This window comes from Pyrus communis, chromosome 8 (assembly GCF_041283825.1).
Source record: "Pyrus communis isolate YQ-2024b chromosome 8, ASM4128382v1, whole genome shotgun sequence".
Lineage (NCBI taxonomy): Eukaryota > Viridiplantae > Streptophyta > Magnoliopsida > Rosales > Rosaceae > Pyrus > Pyrus communis.
Genome location: NC_142572.1, coordinates 12,673,569 through 12,681,518, shown reverse-complemented (window position 1 = coordinate 12,681,518; position 7,950 = coordinate 12,673,569). Strand labels below are relative to the sequence as shown.

The 7,950-nt window shown below is 37.5% G+C and overlaps 1 pseudogene; it reads left to right on the top strand.

Moving 5' to 3' along the window:
• Positions 1–2,620: 2,620 nt before the first annotated feature.
• Positions 2,621–7,717, top strand: LOC148695113 (RNA-dependent RNA polymerase 6 pseudogene; annotated as a pseudogene).
• Positions 7,718–7,950: the final 233 nt, after the last annotated feature.

The window sequence follows — 7,950 nt, the reverse complement described above, 5'->3', positions numbered from 1 at the left end:
AAAGACACATGAGGGTGGTGATGGTTGATAGAAATACCTTCGGAAATCGGTGGATTGCCGCCGTGGCTTTGAATCATCCACCGTCAATTCTTCACGAAATTACCCCCAAATTCCTTCGAATTTTGGGGGAAAATGGAAGAGGGAATGGCGAGATAATGCTTGGGCATGTTAAATCAATCTAATTCAATGGAAATCCGATGGAAAACCATCGGAAAATATAGAGGAAAGGGTCGGGTCGCGCGGGTAAAGGGAAAACCCGATTTCCCCCCTCTTTCTTTTCTTCCCTCTTTTCCCTCCTTTATACCCTATCTCCACCGCCCATCTTTTCTTCTCTTTAATTTGGGCCACACATGTGGCTTCCCAAATTTTACTCCAATCTGGAGTATTCCAAAAAATAATAAATCTACTAAAATGCCCCGACTTTAAACATTAATATCTCCTTCGTTATAACTCCAAATCACGATCCGTTTATGCCCACACGTTCATAGCAACGAGTACTATGAGGATACACCAACAAAATGAACCTTACGTGACACGACACAGCAGTCAACAAAAGTCAGCACTTTTCCTCGAAGGGCATTTTCGTAAATTCACTTTTTAAAATTATAAAAATCTTAATAATTGGGGACAAGTCGTTACAATTACTATTGCTATAAAACAAGCTCGTATTTTATCTCTATTACCTTTTCTTAATAATGAGAAACTATTTGAAAGAAGCAAGTCAACCACTAGAGCTGCTGGCCTTAGAACCTGAAAAAAAAAAAAAAAAAAAAAAAAAAAAGGGTCGACTATTCAATTGAATTGAATGAAAATAAAATTCCAATCCAAACTCAAATGTCTTGTCGTAAGGAAAAAAAAAGAAAAAAGGGAGAAGAGGAATAAATATTTTTTATTTACCATCTTTCTTCATTTTGATGACTTTATCATATTTTATCATACTAATTTCTACTCTACCTTCCCAGACTTCATTCTCCAGGGAACTCCATTTAAACTATTCCAACGGATTCCTTCCAATCTCTTTATTTTATGATCTCATTTGAAATCATGTAAAGACAACTCTTATTTAATATAGTTATTTGTGCAAGTATTTTACAATTAAGAAGTAACTGTCTATTGTACATATTGTGTATAAATTTACTATAACTGAAGTATACTTTAATCTCACGCATTACTACATTTATCCGAGTGATCCACAATCGACGAAAATCTCTCTTTTGTCTACCTTTATCCCGATGAACCAAAACCAAAGCTCTTATTTTCTATTGAGTAATAGTACGAGTAAGTCTTGAATGAGCCCTTCGAAAGGTTGATGCAAATAAATGAATTTTTGCTCTATGTATTCGAGCTATATACCCTCGTTTAATTTTGGTCATTGAATAAATGAAACTTCGATGAATAACTAATTGATTTCCTTTCTTTTAGTTATTCCATTCCTGTATCCTAGTCTATTAATAACAAAACTGATTCTTCCAATGTATAAAATTAAAATTCCAATGGCTTTTGCTACTATAACCTTTCCAACCATGATTTTTTTTTCTAAGTGAAATTTTTAATTGCTGTATCTATCGCGTATCGTATCCTACTTTTCAAGAGTTTTCCCGTATCATGTTCAATCCTATCGCCGTATCCATATCCGTGCTTCATAGCTTCTGAAAGTGACCTCAATGGGGACCTTTACTTTGTCACTTGGGATGAAGATCTTATTCCCCCAAGTAAAAAGAGCTAGACTCCCGATGATGTATGATCCTCGAGAAGCCATACATCATGTGCGTCGTATAAATCAGGAGGTACTTACTTGCCCCTTTCATTGGTTGTCTCTATGATTATGTGAATATTTGATTCTTAGAACATGATTAATTTTCTTCTCTTTCCATGCTAGCTTGTCAGTCGACAATATGCCCTTCTTTCTTTAGACAAACAACCTTTTCACTATCTTGCATTTTTCGGCAACATAGATTAATAAAACTGCACGTCGATCATATATGTGAATTTTCTTTCAGAGTTGATAATGTATTCACACTGATGTCATGTCTTGTTTATGCTCACACAGAGTTGTTTTATTTTATGCTCTATGTAAGTTACTTATCAACTAATTCCCTAGAAACACATTTGATAACACCATTTTTGTTATGGACCTATGGTTGTACCATTAAGGATGCTGGTCAAGAGCTTCTTTAGTTTACCGTTGTTCCTAGTTGAAGATGGTATGATGTGGACTCCAAACTTTTATATTTGCACACTCATATATACAATATCTCTAGCAACATGAAATGCATTTACAATTGTTTTGTATTCTATCAACTTGAGTTGTCAATGTGAAGTTTCCTGGAAAATGGATTTCATTTTTTTTTTTCCACAATATAACTATTCTGTTACTTAATCTGTTCATATAAAGGTTATATAAATAAAATGTGCAGAATTATGATGTATTGCTAAAGTGAATTGAGCGACGTTTTCTTTGAGACTTGTTCTTCATTTATATTAGGTTTACCTTCTAAATAAATTGTGTTCTTTTGTTCGATTTTACACTATTTTATTTCGGTCCCAAAGTTTTTCATGGATATTTCTTACTGTCATTATGTTTATACCACATCATATTATAAATTTCTTTGTGAAAAACATGGTGAATGAGAACCTAGGGGTAACATGCAATTCACATGTGGTTCATGCTGACCATAGTGATTATGGGTCTATGAGTGATAACTACCTTTAACTAGCTGAGTGTGCAGCATTTGCAGTCGATTTTTCGAAAACTGGAAAGACTCTTGCCTTGCCAGCACATCTAAAGCCAAAGATGTAACCAGATTTCATGGGGAAAGAGGAATACCACACGTATAAGTCAACTCAAGTTTTGGGGCGACTATGTCGCCACACTAGAGATGCTTATGACGAAGAAGTGGCAACCTCTTCGGAGCTGAATTATGCTCCCGGTGACCTCCCATATGATATGGATCTAGAGATTCCTAGAGCTTCTGAATTTTATAGCTAGTGCTTGGGAGAAAAAGTGCTCTTATGATGGCCAGCCGAAGGGTCTAATGGGGCAATACAAAGTTAAGAGAGAAAAATGGCAGAATGTACGTATGTATGTGCAAAGAGATTATACTCCAAATATTGATAATTGAATATGAAGATAGTACAACCTTAATATACAAACTAGCAACAGCCTTTACAAGGCAAGTTTGACAAATTACAACAACCGACAAGATCCCATAATCAAGTCATACAATCAACGTCCTATACTAGGAAAATAATCACAACATCAATTAACAAATATTTACAATTAATACAAGAATTTCAACACTCTCCCTCAAGTTAGAGCATGTATGTTGTGAATACCCAACTTGCTGAGAAGAGAATGAAATGTTGAATTCCCTAATGCTTTTGTAAATATGTTGGCCAATTGGTGCCTTGAAGGTGTAAACCTTGTTGCGATCATTCCTAATTGTAGCTTTTCTCGAACCAAATGACAATCAAATTCAATGTGTTTGGTTAGCTCATGAAATACTGGATTGGCTACAATATGTAAAGCAGCCTTATTGTCACAGTAAACATGAGATGGAGCCGTATGAGGCACTTTTAAGTCTTGTAACAGATAACAAAGCCATGTAAGTTCACAAGTGATTGCAGCCATTGATCTATACTTCGCCTCTATAGACGAATGTGAAACCGTATGTTGCTTCTTAGTCTTCCAGGAGATGAGTGATTTTCCCAAAAAAACACAAGAATATGTCACGAATCTTCTAGTTGTAAGACATGATGCCCTTGAAGCATCACAGTAACCCCTCAATTGCAATGCATCTTCAGATGAAACAAAAAACAACCCTTGTCCTAGAGTCCCTTTGAGGTATTTCAGGACTCGTATAGCAGTAGCAAGATGAGGCTTGCGAGGTTGGTTCATGAACTGACTAATAGTTTGAACAGAAAATGTGATATCTGGGCTTGTAATGGTGAGATAAATAAGTCATCCCACGATCCTTCTATATCTTGTTGGATCCTTCAACAATTCACCAGCTATTGGCCTTAATTTCAAATCTTGCTCCATGGGAAAATCAACCGGACATGCCCCTAACAATCCAACATCATCCAGTATGTCTAAAATATATTTCCTTTGTGAGATAGAAATACCTCGTTGTGAATGAGCCACCTCAATTCCAAGGAAATATTTGAGAGATCTAAGGTCCTTAATGCGGAACTGACGATGAAGAAAATGTTTCAATCGTTGTACAGCCTCATGATCATTCCCTGTAATGATCATGTCATTAACATATATAAGCACAACTGTAATAGAATGCCCAGTTATGCATCTAAACAATGAGTAATCTGCTCTCGACTTTTTGAAGCCCACAAGTTGAATGGCCTGAGAAAACTTAGAGAACCATTGGCGAGAAGTCTGCTTCAAGTCATAAAGTGATTTATAAAGTCGACAAACCAAGTTCTCCCCTTGTCGGATAAGACCAGGAGGTGGTGACATGTAAATCTCTTCCTCCAAGTCACCATGGAGGAATGCATTTTGTACATAAAGTTGGTGGAGAGGCCATTTGCATTAAGCAGCCACAACTAATAAGCACTGAACAGTAGTAAGTTTAGCCACAGGTGCAAACGTTTCAGAATAGTCCAAACCCTTAATCTGCGTGTAACCTTTGGCAACCAATCACGCTTTATAGCGCTCAATGGAACCGTCAGAGCGATGCTTGATCTTATAAACCCATGTACTACCAATGACACGTTTTCTAGAGGGCAGAAGAGTGAGTGTCCATGTGTTGATTTGTTCGAGTGGAGCAAGTTCAGACTTCATTACTGCCTGCCAATGAGAATCAAGATCGGCTTGTGCAAAGGAAGTAGGTTCTACACAACGGGTTATGTTGTTTACCAAAATTTGGTGAGATTGTGATAAATGAGAAGATGAAAGGTAATTGGATAGTGGATATCTAGTACCTGACCCCGAAGAAAAAGTGGATTTGGAAGTTGACGTGGTGACCTGTGAGCAATCATAATCCTTCAATAAGACATAAAGTTGCTTGGGGCTTAAACCGCGACCAAGGGCAGGTGGTGGTGTGACATTGTATGTGAGGCTAGAGAGATCAATAGAATTCGGTTGCGACACGGTCGACGACGATGAAGATATTTCAGGTGGAGTGTTTTGTGGTTGATCGTGGGAGCCCGTGAGTGGAGAATGGTCAAGTAAGGTGTTTGGTGGTTGTTGAAAGGTAGAGGGTGAATTAGAAGACTCGGTAGGCCTAGGTAAAGTTGTTGGATGAAATATAGGTGGGTATGGGCCTAATGAAGTGGTTTCAGATGTGGTTAGTGGCAAAACAGTCACAAGCTCATCAGGTTGGGTGTCTTGAGTAAGGTAAGAGAAAGGGAAAATGTGTTCATGAAAAATTGGTGATGTTGAAGGTCGTAAAGACGATACCTCTTTTGACCAGAAATATATCCAACAAAGAGACATCTACGAGGCTCGAGCATTAAATTTGTGTTTAGGTGATGTTTGTGTACCATAGCAAAGACACCCAAAGACCCGTAAGTGCATATATGTTGGTGTGCATTTGTAGAGCATTTCATATGGAGTTTTTTTGGATAAAACTATGGTGGGTGTGCGATTTATAAGGTAAGTGGCAGTAAGAATGCTTTCTCCCCAAAATTTAAGTGGAAGATTTGCCTAGAAACGAAGTGCTCGACCAACATTAAGTAGGTGATGATGTTTACGTTTCACTACCCCATTTTGTTGTGGTGTGTGTGCGCAAGTATGTTAAAAAAGTGTCCCTGATTTATCAAAGAAGGGGCGCATGGATAGAAATTTTACGCTGGTATCGATGCGAATTTGCTTGACTTGACACCGAAATTGGGTGTTGACATATGCAAAAAACAATATGATTTTCTCTTGTGTTTTAGATTTTAAATTCATGAGAAATAGCCAAGTGAATCGTGGCTAATCGTCAACGATTGTTAAGAAATATCTTTCACCTGAGGAAGAAGGCAAACGATGCAGACCCCAAATGTCACAATGTATCAACTCAAATGGTTTTGAACTAAAATGGTAACCTTGTTTGCTTGGCTATTAGATAGACATCACAATGAGAATCAAAATTAAAGGAAATTAAAGGAATGGAACCAGATAAAAAAACAGGATGGACCATTAGAAAAGTGCCCGAGCCGTTGGTGCCATATGTTGGCTAATGCGGATGCAGAGGCAGCAACTACCCCAAGCTTATTCTGTCGAAATATAACATCTTCTTTGATTGGTACAAGGTAATACAGGCCATCACACTCCCGCCCCAATCTAATCATCTTCTTCGTTGCCAAATCCTGTAGAATACAAAAGGTGGGAAATAAAATGAACAAACAATTCAAACCCTGAGTAACTTTGCTAACAGACATCAAGTTTACTTGAAAACCAGGAACATAAAGCACATCATTTAGTTCTAAATTGGGAGTGATCTTGATTGACCCAAGATAAGAAATTGTTACTTGTGACCCATTTGGCATATTAACGGAGTTGATGATCTATAAGAGGACCATGTCGTTGCATTGTTTCCAAAGGGAATATTTGGCGTCAGTTTCTGGTAGAGCTTCGATCGAACCATCCATGAAACTGAGTTTGTTCTTGGCGCTTAAACTAATTGTCATTGCACGGCTCCATGTGGAATAATTGTCACCATCTAGTGGTTTGGAGACAAGGTGTAGACCTGGATGATCCGAGTGATGAATGTAGAATGGATCAGTGATGTCCATTGTTGTTGTGGGTTGTGACTTGTTTGGTTTTTGTTTAGGAGTTTCTTCATCACTCATGCTGAACAACGAGATTGAGCGGAAACGTTTCAGGCACTAGGAGGGTGCTCTGATACCAAGAAAAATGGAAGAACGTATGTATGTATGTGCAAAGAGACTATACTCCAAATATTGATAATTGAATATGAAGATAGTACAACCCTAATATACAAATTAGCAACAGCCTTTACAAGGAAAGTTTGGCAAATTACAACAGCAGACAAGATCCCATAATCAAGTCCTACAATCAATGTCCTATACTAGGAAAATAATCACAACATCAATCAACGAATATTTACAATTAATACAAGAATTTCAACAAAGAGAGACGAAGAGATTGTTATTGGGCATGTTTGGTCCATCCCCAAATCCAATAGCAAGAAGCAAGGGAAGCTGGAGTGGTTAAAGCAATCTTAGGCCTTGTTTGGCAGCTCAAACTGTACTGACTATTTCAAATGAGAGCGCGATGTGAGGACGAGGAGAACAAGAGCCGACTAAACAATACCACATTGTTTGAGTGTACAGTAATCAGGTATTTACCGTATAAAATATGTGGGGCTGGATTATTTAATCTGGTGACTATTTAATACAAAAAAACACCAAACACCTGGCTTCGTATTATTAGTTATATCCAGTAAGTTATACGGCGTACCAAACGAGGCCTTACAGTGCTCTTAAAAGAGAATTTAGGCTAGTTTTTTAGAATATGGATTCAAGTATTGATTATCTTACTGACGATGAGAAGAATATATTGTATGAGCAGAAGGCATCAACACGATACCAGGTGACTTGCCACCCAAAATGTGTGAAAGGATCAATGCATTTGCAAGAGCCAGATGTTGCTGGAGATGTGTGGATGTTAAGCTTTACCTGGATTGCAGCTAACTACCATGCTCGAATCAAAATCAAGCGCGGCGAAGTGGAACAATTGACTTTGATGGAACAATAATAGAAAAATATGGAAATAACACAAGAATTCCAATAATAATAATCATAAAAAAATTCACAACATCAATTATATATGAGATTAATATAAACAACGAGATAGAAAATTAGAAATACTAACAAACTTAGAGATTGAGGCTTGCATAAATGTAATGTCCTAAAGACAGAATTTCGCCTCTACTCTTGTGCTTGTAGTGCAGTAAGCGTTTGTCTCCCATGATTCAACAATCTATAATC